Raw genomic sequence first — 24,454 nt, 5'->3', positions numbered from 1 at the left:
AAAGATGGGTGAGTCTCATCCAGGGGACTTCTCTATTATAAACTCAGCTCAGTACAAGGGACAGGGTAATATTTCTACCACCCTTATGCTGGAGAATTAGAGAGGATAGAGCCCAAAAGCACTTCCCATGAGATCATTACTCTGTGGAAAAGAGTCTTTATTCTCCAAGGGCAACCTGAGCACAGTTCTATTTGGGGGGTTCTTGTCCTGGTAAAAGCTGCACTTTGCCAGATGCATTAAAGCAGTGGTTCTCAGCTGGGGGTAACCACCTTGCCCCATGCTGCCATCAACATGTGGCAGTGTCTGAAGACATTTCTGACTGTCACAACTTTTGTGTGTGTGTATGTGGTACTGGGGTTCCTGGAAGCCCTTCTGCCTCTGGGCTACACTCCTACAGGCTACACTCCCAGACCTATTTTATACTTTTTTATGTGGAAACAGGGTCTCTTAAGCCAGCGCGGCTGGCTTCGAACCAGCGCGATCCTCCTGTCTCCACCTCCCAAGTGCGGGGATTACAAGCGTGCGCCACCACGCCCGGCCCGATTGTCACAACTTTGAAAGGAAGGTTCGCACTATTGGCATCGATGGGTAGAAGCCAGTGATACTGCTAAGTATCCTATAATACACAGATGTCAATAAACCCAAGGTTTAGAAACCCTAGATTCAAGCAAAGGGGGAATATAACTTCTTGCCTATACACAGTTTTAGTTAAGTATAACTCAAGGAGTGAAGCTGAGCCTGCCAGGGCCCTAGTGTACTACTTTCAGCGACCATCTGAGCTACTCAAGATGTGAGGATACTGGGACTGGCTGAATGTGAGCTCAGGCCATGACGCCAAGCCCTGGAAGCTTAAGAAGCTCTTAGTACTGTTCTTCAGGGAAGACTTCTAACCTGTCATTGTCAGAAAGGGTCCCCAGGCCCCGTCACAGGTGTCACTAGGAGGAGGGCACTGCTCCATGCAGAAGTGGACTGTGGACAAGGGAGGTCCAGGTAGAATGAGGCTTGCCTTTTTTGTTTTGCCTGAAATTGATTGTGGGGAACTTCATGAAAAGATTAGTCAAGGATCTGGGAAAAGGTCATTATTATTATTATTATTATTATTTTTTTTTTTTTTTTGCGGAACTGGGGATAGAACCTAGGGGCATTCTACCCCTGAGCTACACTCCCAGCCCTTTTGTTATTCTTTTTTTTCCCGTCATCAATATTTATTGAGCATTTACAATGTACTAGGAACAATAGAACATACAGAAAACGCTGTCCCTGCTCTTGAGGAGCTTACATTCTAAAAGGAAAAAAATACACCTCTTTTAAAATGGCATTTTTGTTTGGTGTTTTCTGTAAAGTACTAAAGAAATATTCTGTAGGGTGAGCTTTGGGTGTAACTTAGCCCCATTAGTATTTAAAGAGAGGAAGAGGGAGGATTTCAAAGGCAGACAATGACGGACCATTGAGGGTCGGTAGGGTTTACAGGGGGATAAGCACAGCCTCGTCAACTAAGGAGAGAGGGGCTGCAGTAAAGAGGATGTGGGAAATAGTTTGTGGGATGCAAGCAAAGGAAGCAGGATATCTTAGACGTTGAGCGGACCAGAAAGATCATGCGGTCTTTTCCCAGGTACATGGCCACCAAGTAGAAGTGGTTGGTGACAAAACAGAAGGCTAAAAAAGAAAGGTAACCTTACGCACCTGACAATTAGATAAAGGATCAAAATCAAAGGCAGGCCATAAATTCTTAAAATACAAAATAATTTGGAAGCACAAAACTTAATGTTACCCACTATCATGATGGGCCAAGAACATTGCAGCTTCCTAAGTTAGAAAATGCCATCTACCAAAATTTTAAGTGGAACACGTTACTTTCATTCAATCAATCTCCCCCTCCCCTAGATAAATTTTCATTTTTATGGGGGTGGGGGAGAGGGGAATATGAGATATTGTTGAGAATGATAGCAGTATTAGTAGTGTTTTTGTTGTTATGATAAACTTTGCATTTAAACTTAGTAAAAGCCCATTAGCTGCGGAGGGGGAGTAAGGAATAAATTTCCAAGAATGTACAATTTTCTTTAGAGAAGTCTCAAAACCATAAGATTAATTTACATGAAAGCTGTAGAGAAAGTAGTTGAAAAGTCCATTCATAAAACTTTTATTCCACTTACATGAACTTAATACACATGTTCTTAACAATTATGCTTGGATTGTTCATGAAATTTCTTAAGACATTAAAAAAGCTAGCCATCATCTCAAGTTATTTCCCCATTTAACTATTTTTACAGCACATGCATGTTAGGCAAGTATCAAAAGAAAAAAAATCACAAAAGCAAAAAAAAAAAAATCCTAAAAGAAGTTAAATACATGGGTTTGGTTTTGTTTAACTGCTATGCTTGATATACAAAAAATAATGAATACCAAGCAATTCATTTTTACTGCATCTTTACTTTTACATTTGTTCTTAGGTTGACTAAAACATTTAAATACAAATAAAATGTGTAGCAAAAATAATGAAAGCAAATAGCAGGTAACTTTACAAATAATGGAATGTGAACCGTGTCTGCCCTTATCTAGAGTAAATTGGGTCACAACTTTGTCTAAAGGAGCACTTCTGGAGCTGTAGTCAAAGGTGTACTCACAGAGGTTGACGAGGTCCCCAGAAACACATGATTTACACATGTAGGATCCGTGGGATATCTGTTTCTACCACACCCTTGTACCTTTCATTATTCTTTATTTTGAAACAGGGTCTCACTGAGTTGCAAGGGGCTTCACTAAGTAGCTGTGATCCTCCTATCTCAGCCTCCCAAAGAGACTTCTTAATATTATTGAGACTTGAAAAATTTAATTCTCAATACTTTGCTATAGTCTCAAATTACCATGGGGCTACTTTTGAAGTAGACTACTCTAGACTAGTTGCCCAAATATAGAATTGCCCAATCAAGGCTATTTGAAGAAAAGACCTAATCACTATTAGAATAACAAAGTTTAGACGTTTTGATGTGACAGACAGGGCTGCTGGATTTGGCAGGTGGAACTGGGTATGTTCTGGTCCTAAAGCTGGTTGTTTGACCTTGAGCAAGTTGGGGAAGCAATTTGAAAAATGACTTCCACCCCAGCCCCACTCCCCTCAAGCTCATAATAAGTACTCTGTTGACAGCATCCCTGCGCTGTAGACTCTTGCCTTCTCTTCAGCTGTCCTTCCTTCTTTTGCTCACGTCTCCCACAACACAGATCATTCGCACACATGTCCCTGCCTTTCCAGTCCCACCACCATCATCAGCACTGTGCGGAAACTCAATCTCTCCCTCTGAACATTTGATACTGGAGTCTACTAAAAATAAATGGACAATAGACAGATTATTAGGAGAAGAGGCATACAAATTTATTAAAGTGCACGAGAGCAACACAAAACATGAAACTCAATGAAGGGTCAGATGATTGAGGTTTAAATATCCTCTTCATAAGGAAGAGGGATGTGGGCGGCTACAGGCAATTTTAGAGGAAGAGAAAATGAATTTTAGGGGACAGCTGAGCCCAGAGAACTGATAGTGGCCTGGGACAAAGTTCCTCTGGGTAGAAGTCTAGGTATGATATTTGATTTTCTCTTTCTCTGAGCTCTAAGTTAATCTTCCTTGATTAATGCAATTTCAATAAGAAGATTGGAGCTAATTACATTCTTCTTTGGCAGATCCAGTCTTTAGGTAACAGGGGAACCTCAGAGAAAGGCCAAGTGCAGGCAGTGTACCCCAGGTGCTCCCAGTTTGAAGTCTAGAGTGGGATATTTTAGGGTGCTGTTTTCTGAACCCCAGTAGTGTCCACCTTGCCTTTCCATTTTTCCCACTTGGCTATCTCTCTCCCTTTTTCTTATGTCTGTCCTGTTCTAACAAAAGCCTGCCATTAGCCCTGTCTCCCATTTTTCCTAGTATTTTTTTTTAATGTGGTACTGGGGTGGAACCCCGAGGCCCTTCTACCTCCAGGCTATACTCCCAGATCCATTTTATACTTTATTTGGAAACAGGGTCTCACTAAGTTGCTGAGAGTCTCACTAAGTAGCTGAGGCTGGCTTCGAACCTGTGAGATCCTCCTGTCTCAGGCTACCAAGCACTGGGATTACAGGTATGCGCCACCACGCCTGGCTCCTCTTCCTCGTTTTATCAGCAGACTTCCTCAGACTGACATCCAGGTCTGCCACCTCATCCTCCACCAAACCATCCTCCCCTTGCTTAATTCTGAAATCTGATTTGTGCCTTCGACACTGTCCCTGGGAAGCTCAGCTTACAGTTGCCAGAGCCCCCTCTTCACCAGATACTTCGCAGCACTGAGCTCCAAGGCTCAGACTCTCCTGGGACTGTCATCTCCCCTGGGAGGCTGCAGGTCTTCCCTAGAGACCTCTGTAGGCGTCTTGCTCTGGTTCTGCCCACCACTGGATGGCAGGCCGTGCTCCTGGCCCTGGGCTCTTTCTCCATTTCTTACTGCAGAGCTGTCATCTCTCACTGAGGTCTTCTGGTATTAGCTGTGTCAGCTCAAGTCCCAAACCTCTGTTCTGACCTCCACACTCCTACATCCGGCTCCTGCTGACCTGTGCTCCTAATTTATACACCAGACCTGGCAGAAGTGTCCTTAGATCACACTTTGGTTTATCCTTCCCTGTGGTGCCATTCACATTTTGTCTGGTGCTGAAGTTGACCATGTGCTAAAAAGTTAACTTCTCAAGAGTAAAGTCTGAGTCTTATTCCTTATACTGTGTATCCAGTATACGCAGTAGGTACTCAATAAATTTATGGAGCTGACTTCAAGGCCTGTTCTCAGGACTCAGATTTATACTAGAAGAATGTTCTTCCTGATCAATTGTAGTATGAATAATCATTTAAATAGTGTATTATGGTGTATCTGCCCCAAGGGCTGGGGTTCTTTTTCCCTCTGTGAGTTTGATCCTCAACTCGGCGTTCTGTGGGTCAGTATAAGAGCTGGTAGGGAGGGACATTTTGGCCAAGGAGAGAGGGTTGGGGGGTAGGTTAAAGTCAGAGAGCTGAGTTGTCCTAGTGAGGATGCTCTCAGTGGCAAGTAACAGATCTCCAACCAATAGATTCAAGGATACCTCAGGCAGGAGGCCCAAGGGCAGAAACCCCAGGGCTGGTCAGCCGCTCGGGGTCCTGCATCTCTTTGTTGCTCTTAGCACGTCTTCAAGACACCTCCTGTGTCCATAAGAAGACTGAGCATCCTTTCTTCACACACCAGTGTCCAAAGGGCATAGAAAAGCTGGGTGGGACTTTTCTAGAAGCCCCATAGAAGATTCTTCTTGCATGTCATTGGCCAGAATTTGTAGTGGTGGCTCTGCAGGAGAGGCCAGGAAGGTGAGCATTGGCATTTTTATCTTCTGGAGAAGAAGGAAAGGAAGAGGGTGGGAGAGGAGGGAGGGAGAGAAGAGAAGAGAAGAGAAGAGAAGAGAAGAGAAGAGAAGAGAAGAGAAGAGAAGAGGAGAGAAGAGCAACCACTGATGTGTGTTGTCAGAGTCGTGAGGGGGCATTGACAGGGACAAGTAGGAACCAGGGAAAGATGGAGTGAAGACAAAATCAGAGGGAAGAGTCCACAAGGAAGACCCAGACATGACTAAAGGTGTCACTGAGAATAAGAACAACAGGGAAGCTTGGAGGTTGTCATTCAGATTCACCTAACAGTTATTGCTAAACCAAGTCTTCGCCCATACATTTTCTCAGGTAATTATCACACAAGTCTTTTGAGTTGGAATTGCCCGCTGCATGTTACAGATGAGCAAAACAAACCTGGTGAAGCTAAGATAAGTGGTTCCCAAATGCTGGTGTAGAAACCAGGGCTGCGGGGCTGTCGCTTGGTGGTAGAGCACTTGCCTGGTGTATGCAAGACCCTGGGTTTGAATTCCAGCACTGAAAAAGAAAGAAGGAAAGGAGGGAGGGAGGAAGGGAGGGAGAGAGGGAGGGAAGGAAGGAAGGAAGGAAGGAAGGGAGGAAATCAACCAGGTAGTGTGAGTCTGATGTATTAGATTTACCTGCTGCTGCCCACCACCATCTGCTATTCTGGAAATTACTGGATTGCAGTGTCACGGAGACAAATGGCAGCCAGATCTTTCACCTCCAAAGATAACAACAGCTAACACTCGGTATTCATTAAGCGCTTCCTGGGCACTGTGCTAAGTGTCTTACATGCATTAAACTCTCCAATCGATGGGAGAAGCACGCATTTTGTAATTATTCACATTTAGACATTACAAGTCAATTGCTAACATCATTTAGTAAAGGGACAGTCAGGGTTTGGATACGGGCCTTCCGCTCCAGCGCCCGCACTTTTCTTTGATACATTCTACTGCCTCACCAGGTCCACACACCAAGTGATCAATCCCGGGCTCTTTCTGCTCTATCCAGTGTCTCTATACTTGTCATCGCTTAAATCTTAAGTCACAATCAGCTAAAAGATACAGCCAATTGGCAAATACTGTCGTCGTGTGATCAATTGAGAACATCCTAGCACCAAGTTCTTGGGAGAAAGTCCTCAGCCTTGCAGGAAGGTGCTCCCTCTGCCTGTGATAGGGTGGGGACTCTAGGCTGGGGAGAATCCAGCCTCGGGTTGAAAACAGAAGGCGGTAGTTGGGGTGACCAACTGTCTACTTTACTTCCTGTGTGAGACTGACTGTGTACAGTGAAAAGACAGGATGAAATGCTCTTTTTATGTTGTGGGGCTTTGTTCCCATGATGGTAATCCTCCTTCTAATGCCGGTCAGTACAATAGTGAAGATTATGCCCCTTAATTTAATTTGGCCTACACATGGCAGAGCTCTTGCCAGGCTGAATATGTGACATTATCGAGCACAGCCAGCCTGTTGTTGTGTAAAGGAGCTCCCAGAAAGTAGGCAAGAGATGGATAATGCTGGTGGTGCAGATGTCTTTACGTGGTAACTTGTTGCACAGCCCAGAGAAACTACCACTGCGGGCCACTTTGGCGCTGGGGCCCCTCATGATTTAGGCGGCTGGAGGAGAGCTGGCACCTCAGGAGAGGGGAAACAAGCACGTATTTCTTCTGTGTGTCACCCTTGTGGCTCTGGGGCTTGGAGCCAACTGGGCTGACTTCGGAATTGACAAGCCAGAGAAACAGCTTCCCAGTCAGCAGGGCCGACTGCAGGCCAGATTTTCATGTGGCCTCTGACGTACACATTGCCACCAGTCTTGAGAAACACTCCGCATGGGGAGTCATCGCTGAAACATGTGGCAGGTCTAAGATGATCGAACAGAGCTAATCTGCCCCCAGATTTCCTACCACTGGAGCCAAGTTGGTGCTAATGTGAAGGTGAATCTCAGGTGACACCAGGAGGAAAGTGGCAGTGTGGTATGGGGATGGTGGTAGCAATAGTGGTCATTGTAACCTTCTATACACACACACACACACACACACACACACACACACACACACACACGGGATTGAATCTAGGGCCTCACACATGCCAAGCAAGCACTATATCCTCAGCCCTTTTTATTTTATTTTGAGACATGGTCCCATTAAATTGCCCAGGCTGGACTCAAATTTGTGATCCCCAGGCTTCAGCCTCCCACGTAGCTGGAGTTACAGGTGTACAGCACCATGCCTGGCTACAGTAGCCTTCGTTAATGAGGCAGTAGAGGCTCTCTGTGTTATCCCAATTGGATGGAAAAAGAATGGACTTTGGTGTCGGGCGTGGTGGTGCACGCTTGTAATCCCAGCATTCGGGAGGCTGAGACTGGAGGATCGTGGTTCGCGGACAGCCTCAGCTACTTAGTGAGACCCTCCAAAACTTAGTGAGACCCTGTTTCAAAATAAAGAATAAAAAATAGGGCAGGAGGTGTAGCTCGGAGGTCAAATGCTTCTGGGTTCCCAGACCTGCAAAAAAAAAAAAAAAAAAAGGACTTTGGTGACAGACCTGGTTTTGAATTTTAGTTCAGCTACTTAACAGGCTATGAGATGTTGGGCAAATTCTTTCCTCTCTCTGAACACGAGTATCCTAGATATAAATGGAGAACCATTAATATAATCTATACAAATCTAGGCAATTTAGACATAGTTGTGGATGTAGAATAAAAGCTCAATAAGGGATGATGTGAGTTATCGCTGCAGTGATAGAGTTGTAGTAGAAATGCTAGCAATATGAATTCTTAAAAGGTTCTTATGAAGCTAAATTCATAGAAAGGTCAAGACCTCTCTAATTTAGCTCTAAAATTATTAGCTCTAAATTTGGAGGATTCCAAAATCTCAGGAGCTCTTAACAATGTTCACTCTCTTCTTTAACTTGAGAAATTTTACTTTATGGTCCTGCCTCTTATCTCAGATAAATCTGAGGATGACTTTTAGCCCTAGACTAACTCTCCCCAAGATGCCCCTAAGCATACCCCCAGAGGATTACCTTCATAGCTTAGTTGGTTGTTAGTCTTTTTAAAATTTTTAGATTTTTTTTCTTTTTGTGGTACTGGGGATGGAAACTAGGGGCATTGTATGTCCAAGCTACACCTCCGGCCCTATTTTTAAGTCTTTTTTTTTTTTTTTTTGAAACAGGGTCTCACTAAGTTGCGAAGGGCCTCGCTAAGTAGCTGAGGCTGTCCACGAACCGCGATCCTCTGGTCTCAGCCACTCGAATGCTGGGATTACAAGCGTGTGCCCACATCTATTTTCAAAGCCTTGTTGACACCAGAAACCTTATTCACCAGTTAAAAGGAGCTTCAGGGGAAAATCTGTTTTGAGTTATATTTTCCCTTGTGGATTTTCTTATGGCTATACATAAATCTTTATCTCAACTATTTCAACAAACCCTAAATCACCAGTGATCCTTATGCAAAGGACCCTTTTAGAAGATTTGTGTATGTCAAGAATGTCAGCAATCTCTTTATAGTACTGGGTTCCAAGGACCAGAGGCCTCTTTTTAAATATTTGGAGCTGTGGGAGTTTTCAACATGTCTTCTATTTTCTGATTTCTGTATCTCTCTTCATGCTCTTGCTTCTGGATAGAATTCCCGGGCCCATCCTTACTTTACCTGTTGATGTTTCACTCCCCCTCCCAGGTCTCATTCCTGTGGCCCCTCCTGCAGGTCCTTGAGGTGGACAAGGGAAGAGAAGAGCGTCCCAGGCAGGGGAACCAGAGTGGGCCATGGCCTGGCAGTGGGACATGCAGAGACCACTCTGGCAAAGACAAGATGTCCAACGGGAGGAAGGCTGAGAAGGACTGGAGTGAAGCAGGGAGAACTATTAGGGGATAAAGCCAATGGGAGTAAGGATACGGGAGGTCTTATGAACTGCATATTTTAGATATCTTCTATATGCCCATGGATACAACCCATGGTCTTTGGGTAGAATATAATCTGCAGATAAATTATGTTTGGCCTGTACAATGGCTTTTTAAATTTCTTAATTAGTATCCAATTAAGTAAAAATAGATTTCTTGTAACAATTGAGATTTGGCTAGCTTTTGGAAAATTAGAATATCTGGTAGCAATCTCCTGGACTGAATAGAACCTATCTTCCAAAGATCCCTGCTCAACTGGCCTGCTTACATCGTGGCCTGGTCCTGGCAGCATCTGAGTTTGACCCCTGCCCTCTCCATGCAGGGCACCATCCACCTAGAGGAGACAGGTTAGGTGACATACTTGGAAGCCAGACAATCTCTGTTCTAGGCTCAGATCTAAAACCAACCAGCTCCATGACCTTGGGGAAAGATGTTTCTAATAATGGTACATGGCTGTTGTGAGAATAAGCCATAAGACACATTTGGAAGACTGCTTAGCATGTAAAAAGTGGACAAAAATGTTAACGATTGCTGCTATATCTAAGGCTGAAACTGGCATTCATTTCTCTGTCATTTTTAGCATCTTTAGCCATTATAAGCATAAAAGAAGATAGTGGTGAATGATTATGTGCTTCTTGAATTTTTCTTTCTGTGTTTGACTTGCGCATTCTAGTTAATTTCTCATAAAACAAGGAGCTGGCTTTCTCAGAAAGTCAATGACACAAATTAATAAATGAGGGAGAAGCTATTAATACTGCGTTATTTTCCTATAATGGACCTGCATTTCTAACCCCCCTGTTTGGAAAGATGCTTAGTTGTTTTCTTTAGGAAGTTCAGCTACTGGCAGGTGGTGGTCTCTAGTCAGCATCTCAGTTGAGAGTCAGTTGTTAGAAACCAGGATATAAAGAACTTCAGCAGAAATGATGTTGGGCTGCGTGTGTGGCTTGGTGTCCTGAGCCTGCTGCTCCCCCAGGGGATCCCCACTTTAAGTCCTGGTGCTCTGCCTGGTGCCTCAGACAAAGGTGACCAGTTTGGCATAAAAACCAATTTCAGTTTTCCAATAGATTTTTTTTTTTTTTTTTTTTTTGGTGGTACTGGGGATGGAACCCTTCTACCTCTGGGATATACTCCCTATTTTATATTTTATTTGGAAACAGGGTCTCTTAAGCCAGCAAGGCTGGCTTTGAACCTGTGTGATCCTCCTTTCTCCGCCTCCCAAGCGCAGGGATTACAAGTTTACACCACCACACTTGGCTACAATAGATCTTTTTAAATATATACTTTTATTGTCAGGCATGGTGGTGAATGCCTGTAATCCCAGCATTCGGGAGGCAGAGACCAGAGGATCGCGGTTCACAGACAGCCTCAGCTACTTACTGAGGCCCTTTGCAACTCAGTGAGACCCTGTTTCAAACAATAAAGAATGAAAAATAGGGCTGGGGGTATAGCTCGGAGGTAGAATGCCCCTGGGTTCCATCCCCGGTACACCACAAGTATATATAATCACACTGTAATTATACATCAGGTTGAGCTGTAGCGTGATAGGCATATACGTGTACACATCCGGTGCATTTCCTTCCCGATCTCATTCCTCTCCCTCCCCTTCCCTGAACATGTTATTGAGATTAACATTGGTAATTTCATATCCTATATGTATAGAGTGATAGGAATATGTATACACAACAATTCGTGCATTTCTTTTTGGATCCCACCCTTCCCTCTCCTTCCCCATACATGCGATCATATGGGTAATTTTATATTTTATATGTATCTGAAGTCACAGTAGCGTCCTGCCAGGACCTGTGTGTTTATGTTAATGGGTCCCTAAGTACCTTTGCTATTTGCAAAGTTGACCTGCAATACTGGATTCATTTTCTCTCTAAACAACTTATACATTTACAAAGCCACATTAAGGTCTCCCTGCATGAATAGCATCTAAAACTGAATGATATATTGAAATTCTAAAATTTTGTTCTTTAATTTTATACCTTTTTTTTGGTGGTATTGGGGTTCCTGGAAGCCCTTCTACCTCTGGGCTACACTCCCAGACCTATTTTATATTTTTATTTGGAAACAGGGTCTCCTAAGCTGGCGCGCGCCGCTGGCTTCGAACCTGCGCAATCCTGTCTCAGCTTTCTTTCTTCTAAAAGTTATTTTAAGAGGAAAATACCTCTACATTTTCTTTAAAAATCTCGATCTCTCTTCAGCTCTCTTTTCTTCTTTCTTTCTTCATTCTTTCCCTCTCTTCCTCTCCTTAGATAATTAATATTCTAAATCTCAAAAGTTCTAATTTAATCTAAAAGGCAACTTCAAGTAATGACAAAATCTAGTAAATTCTCCATTTCTCCATATCTTACAGCCTCCCTACATTGCATATTTTAAGTGTAGAAAATTCTAGAAATTCAGCACATTGCAGATGTCTAATTTGTCTGTATCCTTACCTAAACATTTACAATTCTCAGGCTCTGAATGCGTTTTTGCCCTAACTACTTTTATATATCGAGCCTATTTTGAAGAGTTTGAGAAAATAAAACTTACCCAAGTGAACAGTATTACAGGAACTGATATATTTCCTTTGTGCAAAAGTAAACCTATCTAAGAATATTTCATATTAGCCCTTAAAGATACCTAGATTATAACCTTACAGGTTGAAAAGAGATTGACATTGTATTTCCCACAATTTTATTAACTTTATTTCATTTTCTCTCTTGGGTTAGAAGGTAGAAATACCAATATTTCAGTTCCAAGTATATTTTGTGAATTAAATAGCAGCCGGCTCCTACCTGTATGACACACAGACACCAATCTATCTTCCCTTAGTATTGCCTCAGTCACTTTAAATTAAGAAGAACCTGAGCAAGTGTTTGCCATCAAAGCTGTCAACAGTTGTACGTCACAGTCTCTGTGTGCATCAGACTTGTCTCCTTGATGAGTAGATACAACAGGGAAAGGAGTGAGTCTGCTCCTTTCATCTGAATGGTAGAGGTGAAGAGGACAACGCAACGGAGAGCTCTGGTGAAACAGCTCTTGCCACTGCTGGGATTGGGAAATTAGATAACAAACAGATACCAAGATTCTAGTGGCCCAAGATCAACACAGTCTGGAGACACAGGCGGGAGTCGCCTTCCCCGATGGGCCCCCGGCCCTCCCAAGAGAGCCCTTTATGTCAACAAGAACAGCCAGCGCTCTTGGCTGCCTCCCAGGACTGCAAGTGAGGCTATCATTTTGTTGTTGTTGTTTGCTTTGCACATATCTTAATGGGAACCGGTTCAACACCACCCATGGGTTAATCTGAAGGATTCTGCCTGGCAGCTGTTGGCTCTGAGAACCACATGGCCACTTGCTCGGTGCAGGGAGCCAAGCTGGCCTTGACTACCCACCGCCAGGTTGAGGCATCGTCTTTGCTTATTGGATTTACTGACTGGCAGGAAGCACCTTGTTGTCTTTTATTTTTAGTTGGTGCCTCTTGGCAGGGGAAGGATGTTATTCTCAGATCCAACCGTGCTTTTCCCTCTAAGGCAGGGCAGTTTAAATTATTTTTACTGGTGTGAAGCATCCCTTTTCACCTAAGCTCATTCTTATAGAATCTGAAATTTGGTATTAAAAGTGGAGGTGTGCTGTCCAGCCTGTTAGCCCCCAGGGAGGACAAATAGTGGGAACTGCCTATACTCTCTCCGCTGTCTTAATTTGACATCTAAAAAGTTGAGTGGACGCCGGGCAAGGTGGCGCACACTTGTAATCCCCACGCTTTGGAGGCAGAGACAGGAGGATGGCGCAGGTTCGAAGTCAGCCTTGCTAGCTTAAGAGATCCTGTTTCCAAATAAAAATACAAAAAATAGGTGTCTGGGAGTGTAGCCCAGAGATAGAAGGGTTTCCAGGAACCCCAGTACCACCAATAAATAAATAAATAAATAAATAAATAAATAAATAAATAGTTGAGTGGAGCCGGCGTGGTGGCACACACTTGTAATCCCAGCATTTGGCGGGCCAAGACAAGAGGATCACAATTCTCAAACAGTCTCAGCTACTTATTAAGGCCTTTTGCAAATCAGTGAGACCCTGTTTCAAAATAAAGAATTAAAAAGAGGGCTAGGAGTGTAGCTCAGAGGTAGAATGCCCTTGGGTTCCACCCCCAGTACTACAAAAATAGAAAGAAAGAAAAGAAAGAAAGAAAGAAAGAAAGAAAGAAAGAAAGAAAGAAAGAAAGAAAGAAAGAAAGAAAGAAAGAAAGAGAAAGAAAGAAAGAAAGAAAGAAAGAAAGAAAGAAAGAGAAAGAAAGAAAGAAAGAGAAGGAGGGAGGGAGGGAGAAAGGAAGGAAAAGAAAAAGTTGAATGGATCGCGGATTTCTGAAGGATCTCTGCTGCCCTCTTAGTTTCAGCCCTCTGCCTGAATGTGGCTGTCACATGTCTCAGCCCTGAGTCAAGAATGCTCCCCTGGGTGAAGTGACCAAGTCCAGCCTTCCTGGATGTGTCTGCTGACATGGGTCCAGAGGATCTCTTGCTCTGTGCTTTTCCCACTGGGTTTGGGGAAGGGCTGGACAGTTTCCACAAAGCAGGTTAGGGAAGTCCCTGGAGCCACCACAGACTTGTAGTTTCCAAATGCTGCATATTTAAGAATAATACAGAAAGTTCTGATTGTGCTGTCGGTCCTAGAGAAATGTCCAGCTGCCCACAAGGAGCAGTGCAGCCCGCTTCTAGAGCCTTGTTCTTTCCTGGGGGTCTTCACACCTGATCATGGGGTTGCCTGGTGGTTGAGAGTGGGGGTCCTGGAGGCCACTAAACCAGCTGTTACTGAGGGTAACAACTTCTAGCACCAACTCATTTTTTCTGGGCCTCAGTTTCCTCGTATTTAAATGGAAGATCAAATGGTACAACATCTATGACCAAGTCATGAAAGTCAAATAACAGAGAGCTCGTTACATCCCATGTGGCACATCAAAAACACTCATAAGTAGTAGTAATGGGCAGTTATTGTTACCTCTGAGGCATCCACTCTTCTCTATGTAATCCATAGTATTATGTATTTTTTCTGAAGGGCTTATTTGGATGAAAAGGATTCAGTACATGGTCTCTCAAGTTTCCTTTATCTTCGCAGTCCTACACCCTGACCTAATTCAGTCTTGAGAGTGTTGAAACTGTAACTCAAAAGTAGTTCAACCCACTAGCTACCTTTAGACTCCACCAGGTCGACTGCTGTCCTGCACAGCTGGCGTCTTGGCTTCTCAGGAGGCTGAGGCAGGGGTCTCTTGAGTACAGGAGTTTGAGTCCTGCCCAGCGACAGAGTGAACCCCTAGTGAAGAGTGTGGAGAAAAGGAGAGAAGAGGTAGAGAGAAAGAGAAGGAAACCCAAAGGGAAGGCAGAGGTACCTCATCATTAGCTTCTCCAAGTGTCCATACTTAGGGGTTTGTCTTTCAGAAGTGCAAAATCACAAGCACAAAGCATAACACCTTGTTACACTTGGGTCTTATTTCTAACTTTTGACCTATTCCTGACCTATTCTGCCTCAAAGCACAAATGTAATAGTATTCTCTTAGCTCAGATGAGTTTTTATTTACATTTTACTGATGAAAAAGCAGAGGTGCTGATTTCCCCAAGTTAGGGTTACTTGGCAAGTAAAAATGCAGGATATCCACTTTGATGTGAATTTTATATTTGAAAATATTTACACTGAAGAATTATTATGAATCTGAAATCCAAATTCAGCTGGGCATCCTGTATTTTATCAGACAACTCGAGCCCAATTTCTTTGGAACTAATATACCCTGGAGTTCTTTGTTAAACTTTATCAAATGTTTATATGACCTCTACATGCTGACCTCTACATACGATAATGGTGCTTTTTTTTTTTGGCCCCTTAGAAACTTTTGAAAATATATTTAAAAACATTAATTCCCATTTACTTATTAAGATTTCTTCTCAGATATCACTTTCTATAGCTGTTTAGTCTAAAGTTTTAGCTCTGCCTCTAATACATTTTATCCCCTCTCTCTGCTTTAACTTTCTTCTTTGTCACTCACTTCTATTTAATGTGCCACATGTTACTTACTTATTTCGATTATTATGGGCCACTAGAGCGTGGGTCCCCAACAGAGGTCTCTCAGGTCTCCTATTCACTGCTATATCCTCTATACCTATAACACCTGGAGACACATTTCAAGTTGTTTGTGGGGTGGATGACTGATGCCTGGGAGCACATTGTCCTTGTGGTCATAGACTGTCCAGAAGGCTTTCCCCTCCCCCCTAGTTAAAGCCTGGACCGTAGTATAATGTGTGTATCCTTTTATTTTTTTGATAGTACTGGGTTTGAACCCAGGGCCATTTTACCTCCGAGCTGCACCCCCAGCCTTATTTTTTATTCTCTATTTTGAAACAGGGTCTCACTAAGTTGCAGAGAGCCTCACTAAGTTGCTGAGGCTGACCGTGAACCTGCAATCCTCCTGTCTCAACTTCATATGTGCTGAGGTGTCAGGCATGCATCACCACACTTGGTTGTATGTGTCTTAATATTGGTCCATAGACACCAGGTAGGGAAAACGTCAGGAGGGGTTAAGGGGTATCTGCAGATATAGTGGGGTTTTATTTAATCTGTCTCTTACAAATTTTCTGGAACCAAACATTTGTTGACCCAGGTGTTATTCATTAAAATTCCAAATATGACTGCGTGACTAGCTGTATGAGTCCGGTAACAAAATAGTACTGGGAGCAGAAAGCACAGGCTAGGCTGGGGTTGTATCTGGGTGTGATCCGTGTGGGCCACTCCAATACCCACACTTCTGTTTCCTGGACCATGAAAGGTCTCTCTGGGGGACCTTTGTCCTCAGTACTGGCATGGGATTAAATGAGATGATCCAAACTGGGTGTGATACCACATCCCTGTAATCCCAGTACTTAGGGGGATGAGACTAGAGGATCACAGGTCCCAGGCCAGATCAGCACCTTAGGGAGATGCCCAGGACAGGAACCTAGCAAGACCCTATTTATAAATAAAAAATAGAGAGCTGAAGTATAGCTTGAAGGTAGAATGCCCCCTGGGTGTAGTCCACAGGATCACCAAAAACAGGGCGATCCAGTGGCAACCTCAGCACAACCACCTGACTTACCAGGAGCTGCTTACACTGCACCCCCAGGACACTCTGGCTCCTTCCACCTGGTGCCAATTAGCGCTGGGCTGGGCTGTGGCTCTCAGTTCACAGTCCCACGGCCCACGGCCCTTCAAGCCACAGTGCCCTTTGTCTCTGCAGCTTTTTTTTATTACAACCCCAAGCCTGAGCTCCCTGCGTTGCTGACAAAGAGCCCATGGAAGCCTGGTTCTCAGTCAAGTGTCCCTCTTTCTAATAAGGCAAGCATTTTGAGAAGAATGCAGAAAAGCTTTCTCCTCCTACCTTTTCCAGTGACGGCTACCTGCAATAAAGTAGTGAAGAAAAGGGGAAAAGAAGAAAAAGAACAAGAGAGAAATGAGAATATGGGAACTAGCAAATTAAGACTGTGGGCTCACGGCTGGGGAAAAGCAATGAGGCAAACAAATATGATCAAATGTAAAGGGCTCGATGGGATTTGGGAAATTAACATAAGTGCGTACGTCTAGCTAGTACTTGTGTGGCGCGGTGGCCTGATGAAACATTTATCAGCCTTTTCGAGCTCATCTGATGAATTTGTCCTTGAGCCTTGTTCTAAAGCTGAAAATAATTGTGTGTTTTAGAGCAAACTAACACCCGCATGTTTAAGTATAACTTGCATATTCAACTCATTTCACAAAAAATGCTGATTGGGGTCGGACATGGGAAAATGCATTCAAAATTATTGTAGAAGTTATCAAGGATCTAAAACTAATGAGGAAAATAAATCCAACAGCTGTAAGGCTCAGTTGTCCCCTTTTCCTGCGACAGTGATGACCTTATTTCGCACTGTTGTCGTTGGTTTCCCTTATGCTTTTTGTGTTTCCTTCATAGCATATATTAAAGCCCATGGATACTGCTATTGCTCTTTAGAAATCAAAAAATGCCAATTAAAATAATCAGATGTCGTTTTTTCGACCAAAAATTAAAAAGACTGGTAATATCCAGTGTTGGTTATATTTTAGGAAATGGGTCGCTTCATGCTAGTTTTTGCTTCTTTTTAGAGGAGAATTTGATGATATGATTCAAAGGCCTTACAATAGGAAAGAATTTTTTCACCCCTTGACCCAACAGCTTTACCTCTAAGATTTATCCTAGAGAAATAGCTAGACAAGTACTCATAACTGCATGCACCAAATACATAATGAAAGTATAGTGTAAAAAACTGAAAAAGAATTAAATATTAAAAAATAAGTAGCCAGGTACTGTGATAAACACCAATAATCCCAATACTTGGGAGGCTGAGGAGGAGTGCAGGTTGGAGGCCGACCTCAGCAACTTAGCAAGACCCTGAGCAACTTAGTGAGACCCTGTTTCAAAATAGAAAATTAAAAAACTGAGCCGGGCGTGGTGGCGCACACTTGTAATCCCAGCATTTGGGAGGCTGAGACCTGAGGATCGTGGTTCATGGACAGCCTCAGCTACTTAGTGAGGCCCTCTGTAACTCAGTGAGACCCTGTTTCAAAATAAAGAATTAAAAATAGGGCAGGGGGTGTAGCTTTGAGGTTGAATTACCCTGGGTTCCATCTGCAGATCCACAAAAAAAAAAAAAAAAAAAGAAAGAAAGAAAAGAAAAAGAACTGTAGCTCAGTGGTAGAAGCCCTCTAGATTCAATCACCAGTACCAAAAAAGAGTGATTACTTAAATCACTTAGGATAATCATTCAATTAATACTATACATACATAAACACAATGATATATATACTTGCAAATGTGTTTATTACACAGTCAAAAATATATGAAAAATGAAGGTTAAAATGATAAATATGTCATGAACCATTACTTCTTAATGTATTGGCACAGAAAATATCTGAAAAGGTGGACACCAAGATAATTATATGTGGGTGTGGAGAACATCTCTATTCTCTTCTCCTTGAATATGTGTATTTTATAGAGCACAATAGTTAATATATATTATTTTTAGACATCAAAATCATATTTAATCAGAAGAAGGAGGGAAGGGGCAACATGTTGCTGCCAGTTATTTTATTTATTTTGGAGAGCAAGGAAGGCATGACAGCATTTTCATTGATTAGCGATCGGTGGATATTCAGCTGATGTGGGAACTAGGATCATGTTCATCAGCTAGAAATAGAAAAAGACAAAACCAACAAGCACAGCACTAGGAAGAGCTCTGGTTCCTCAAAAGCCAGTGGCTCACGGTGTTTGCACTTGTTGGTTATCCTCCCTTGATCAAAATTTCATAAAGCTCACCTGCTGTGGGTGATGTGCAGATGTTTAATTGGACAGAATGTGGCACCAGACAAATCAGCTGCAGAACCAGATTTCCAGTGTGGTTACGCTCAGTGCATCATGGGAATCACAGGGGCCTCCAACTCTGCCTAAAGTGGAAGAGGTGATAGAGTAAGGGGTGGGGCTTGGAAGACTTTTCCAAGGAGCTGGCGCCTCAGCTAAGGAGCCAGGTAAGGAGCCAGGTGGGCAGGAGAACAGCCAACCTCCAAAACATGGAAATAGGAATACACTCCGGAGATTGTGCGAGTGCATAACAAATGCTCTTTTGGAGTGGCGGTAGTGAATAGGAAACAAAGCATTCTAGAAATCCCAGCTTTCTACTTTTTGTAATAAAAGATTCATTCACATGTACATTTTGGGTGCCCTTGAACTTAACATGATAATTTGTGTTCTTCCAAAACCATTTTCATACGTTCCACTTCTCTTTCATCAGACATACTTAAATAAATATGTGCGCTAAAAAGAATAAGCAATAATACCCAGCTGATGTAAATTAGAGAAGAGTGGGTCCATGGGGCCAGTGCTGGAGAGATGGATCTGGTGTTCTCCACATTTATACTCTCAGCCCTAAGAATGTTTTGATTCCATGTAAGAGCTGAAAAAGAGTTGCTGATGAGGGCTGCACCTATGGCCAATCTACACTGCAGTGCTATTAGTCCTCAAGTCAGCACCAGATCTTCAACAAAGGTCATCTTCTTCTCTAATGTTTTTCCTTAAATGTCTTAATTTACCTTCGTAGCTTGTATATACCAAACCCATTTTGAAAGATGCCTGGTGTCTCTCATCTGTCATGGTATTAACTTCCATAAAGAACGTTACATGACTTGTTATCTTAAACTTGCCACTCTGGAGATTCTTCACATAACCTGGTCTGAGGGAAATTTTTTGTAGGGTGTTTTTGGCTATTGCTTCTTGGAAGAAATAAATTGACCTCTTATCAAGAGCTCCATATACAAAAGATAATTGGTCCAAAGTTATCAAAGAAGCAGAAACAAATTTTCTTCGTTATTGCTGATGAGCTTTTCTTCGAGAGCTACCAAGTGAGACACGGGTTTATGACAAGGAATACTCCCAAATTTAGAGACAGCAGGAAGCTAACAAAAACCAGCCCACAATGGATTAGCTACAATCTATCCTGTTTTGAAATTAAAATATGCTTTCAAGTGTGAAGCTCTAATGGATTTCTCAGTTTGTCTAGAAGCCATTCTAAGTGGTAATTGATAAAAATGAGACATAGTTTTGAAAAATTAATAAAAAGTACACAAAGAATGTAATTTAAATGAAGCTTAGAAAATAAAGAATCAGAGCAGCTGATATGTCTCCACTCTCATCTAAGAAAAAAGTGACTGATTCTATCCCTAAAGTGGAAAAAGATCAGTTATCAGAAAAAACTTGAGTTGATATTTAAAGCTATCTTTTTTTTTTTTTTTTTTTTTTTGGTAGCACTGGGGTTCCTGGAAGCCCTTCTACCTCCGGGCTATGCTCCCAGACCTATTTTTATATTTTTATTTGGAAACAGGATCTCTTAAGCCAGCGAGGCTGGCTTTGAACCTGTGCTATCCTCCTGTCTCCGCCTCCCAAGCGCGGGGATTACATGCGTGCACTGCCATGCCCGGCCCCTTAATATCATTTCATACTAATCCACAGTCAAAATATTTCCACTCTTCTAAGAATGTCTTTTTTATTTTTCCAAGTCTGAAGCCAATCTCGTGTGTTACGGTGTACCAAGTTGTTATGTCTTTAAATTGCTAACTACAGAAGAGTCCCTGGTTTGTTTTGTGGTACTAGAGATTAAACCCAGGGATACTCTTCCTGCAGCTCTTTTTATTTTTTATTTTAAAACTCAGTCTCACTAAGTTATTGCACACTGGCTTTGAACCTGCAGTTCTTCTGTCTCTGCTTCCCCAGCTACTGAGGAGTTCCTGTTTTTATGATACTTTTAAAGAGATTGGGCCAATGTTTTCATAAAAAAGCTCATCCTCTGTATATTTCTGTTTGCTTCCTCATGGTCTTATTTGGCTTCTTCCTCTACGTTCTGTGTTTTGTGTAGACTCTTATATCTAAAGCCTTGATGTCAAATGAAATGTTTTGACCAAAAGGGAAAGAGAAAAAAACCACCATGAGCGATGTTGACAAGTTACCTTGCATCACATGACAACATTGTCCTGACATGAGTGATGCCAAGACCAAGCACTGGATTAGAAGGCGACCCCTGCTTTCTCCCATGTGCATTGCTCCTCTCGTGACCTGGAAGGAGGAATCTACATGGTGGTACTTTGGCACCATCTGAATGCCGTGGTCCCCAACAACCTTTCATCTCATGGTTTTATCACCAGCTGTTAATCCTTGCCTGAATCAGTATTTTCCCTCTGGCATCTCCTTTTCTATATTAAGCAGGTCTTTGGCTACACTGCTTACCAGTTATGGTATGATACAAGGGATTAGTTTCTTGATTCTTAATGTCCTCACCTGTAAAAATGAGGCTAAAAATAGAATCCATCCCCACTGTCACTGGCAACACGTAGGGGGTGACTGTCCATAGGTTTTGCCCGGTGTCTGGTGGTGCATATGAAGGCAGGAGGCAGGGGCTTGTTGGGGTTGTGCTGTTCCTCATTCTGGTGGGGATGATTACAGAGTGCTGTCCACGAGCTGCCACTCTCATGTCTCCGAGGCAAAAAGAAAACCCGGTGAAATCACTGAAAGGAAACTGAAGAAGTTATATTTTAAAAGAAATATGACTTGCACCATAAAAAAAAAGCAGGTTGGAATTTGTTTTCAAAGGACTGCTTAACGCAGTGCCTCTTGGTTCTAAGAACCGGTAATCCCTCAGTGTGGTTCGCTGTTGAAACAAGGCTTAGGGAATGTCTCCTGGTCTCTTCCTCTTGGAGTTTCATAGTGCATATTATCACGTTAAAGTTTCTGGGAATATTCTCAGGAAAGACATCTGTTTCATTTTGTTCAAGCAAGTATTTTCTAATCCCCCTGCTTCTTAAAGCCAAATGGCACATATAAATGTTACATTGAGCTGTCTTAGATCACTCCAAAGGCTTCAGGAGGAGGGAGTCAAATTGATGATGAGCTGGCTCCCCGTGGAGAGTTGGAAGGTGTCTACACTGGCTCAAGGTCCTAAAGAGCCACCCGGGCTAGAGGAGCTCTCTGGAGGTCCAGGTTTCTTTATTGGGGCAGGGAAGATAGAACTTGGGACTTGGAAAGTAATTCAAGAGCCAAACTCTCTTTCCTCTATTTTCCCATAAGCTATCAGGACTTCTAGGGGTGCTCAGAATGTACCCATCCTATAAGTGTTCCATACTCACTGGGCCTTGCCAAGGCCAGCCAGACAGGAGCAAGTCCCTTGGGCCAATGCCCAGAGACTAAAGACAATAGAGCATACCCGAGGATCAGTAGAAAAGCAGAGGATTTGGGGACAGAAGAATGTGGGTCAATGTCTTAGCTCTGGCAGGTTTTTGCCATGATACCTGGGGAGAGCCTTCAACCTCTCTACACCTCAATTTCTTCATCTAGGTAATAGGTAAAATTTAAGTGCTTGTTAATTCAAATGGATGTGACATTCTCAGGTGTTTAAGAGTATATTTTAAACTATGAGGTGCTATATAAATACTAATTTAATGTTAATGTTGGGGTTATTCTTATTGATCTACATGGCCTCATATTTGGGGCTTCCACTCACCTTATGGGGGTCCATGCAGCTACTGTATGCCAAGCACTGGAGTAGGTTCTCGTACAGGATACCGAATAAAGCAGCTCTGGCCCCTGACTTCTTGGAGCCTATGTCTCACTGTGAGAGATACCTGATCACTATGCCTATAAATGGCTCAGTGTTTCAATGATTACTAGTCACTTCTCCCCAGGAACTGATTAAACTAAATATATTAATATGTAAATGGGAGCCAGGCGTGGTGGCACACGGTTGTAATTCCATCATTTGGGAGGCTGAGACAGGAGGATTGCGGCTGGCAGACAGCCTCAGCTACTTAGGCCCTTTGCAACTCAGTGAGACCCTGTTTCAAAATAAAGAATAAAAGCAGGGCATGGTGGCACACGGGTTCAATCACTAGTACTCAGTGCTTGGGAGGCTGAGACAGGAGGATTGTGCAGGTTTGAAGCCAGCCTCAGCTACTTAGTGAGGCTCTCAGCAACTTAGACCCTGTTTTCAAATGAAATATAAAATAGATCTGGGAGTATAGCATGGAGGTAGAAAGCCTCTGGGTTCCATCCCTAGTACCACCAAAAAAAAATTTTTTTAATAAGAAATAAAAAATAGGAAGCCGAGTGTGGTGGCACACGCTTGTAATTCCAGCATTTGGGAGGCCAAGACCGGAGGATCGCAGTTCACGAACAGCCTCAGCTACTTAGTGAGGCCCTCTGCAACTCAGTGAGACCTGGTTTCAAAATAAAGAATAAAAAATAGGGCAGGGGGTGTAGCTTGGAGGTCGAATGCCCCTGGGTTCCATCCCCAGACCCGCAAAAAATATATATATTTAAATTGGCATATCACTTATAATCTACTATAAGTAGAAGCATTTTAAAGGTAATATTCACAAATAGTTGACATGTATTGAAATAAACTTGTTAGTTTAAGTAAAGAGTAACAAATGTACTCATAGTTACATGGTTTTCATGTGTATGGCATGTTATTCATGCAGGCACTTTTGTATATGACCACAGATACTGAGGCAGGGCTGGAAAGCAGGTTGCCTGTCCCTGTTCAGGGCTTTTCTCTCTGCTGGATTCCATCTGAAAGGCATCACCAGAGTGGCTCCAATTCTAATCTTGCATTACAATCATACTTTTGATTGAGTGCAATTAACTCTTCCATACTTCATTCCATGAAAAATTAACATTTCACTCAGCATTCATAGTTGTCTAAAGTGGTAAAAATAGCTTCTTGGTCTTATTACTTTAGGACACCCTGCATCAGCCTTTCCCTCCACAGATCCATAAATGTACATTGTAATTGTTAAATGATTATTCTTGCAATAAGGAAACCTCTTATACCATGCATTTCCCAAACTTATTTAACTATAGTATTTGTTTTAAATTCTTGAATGTGATCTATGCTCCATGAGAAGTACAGCCTTACAAGTACAGTAACTTGGTTGCTTCCTTGATAAAGTTCATAGAAAGCTGATAACACTCATGAATCCAAATTCCATCACACAATCTTTAAGAAGAATGCAGTTGAGGCTGGGCACGGTGGCACTCGTCTGTAATTCCAATATTGAGAGGCTGAGACAGGAGGACCACAGTTCAAAGCCAGCCTTAGCAACTTAGCAAGACTCTGTTTCCAAATTAAAAAAAAAAAAATAGGCTGGGGGTGTACTTTGGAGGTAGAATGCCCACAAATTCGATCATAAATATTATTTTTTTAAAAAAAGAAATCTGTTTTCCTTCCTGGGTCTTAGGCCCTCAGGCAGGTTGTGAATGTGTTTAATGGTGTAGGAACAATAGTTAGCAGACACATTTCTTTAGGTTGGCCATGTCCTTTTAACCAAGGGCTGGTATGGGAAACGGTGGAAGCTAACACAGTATATTTTGATACCTCATAGGAGGGAATCGAGGCTCTGTGAGGTTTTGTTCTTGTTGTTTATCATTTTCAGACTGTTTTAAAATTATTGCTATTTTGTGTTGTTGTTGGTTTTTTTAGGCATTCACAAGCCCAGAGTTCCCCGAACAGGTGTGATGTCTTCGCAAGACAGGCAAATAAGGTAGTGGAACATCTGGATTCTCAGCAACCCCTTGACCTTCCTTCAGGTCCCTGGGCGAAGCCTGCCTGTGACCACTTGGCCAGGCTGTCCAAACAC

The sequence above is a fragment of the Muscardinus avellanarius genome (genome assembly GCF_963383645.1).
Source record: "Muscardinus avellanarius genome assembly, chromosome: 2".
NCBI lineage: Eukaryota > Metazoa > Chordata > Mammalia > Rodentia > Gliridae > Muscardinus > Muscardinus avellanarius.
The sequence above is the reverse complement of the archived record's forward strand: the minus strand, read 5'-3'. Positions refer to the sequence as shown.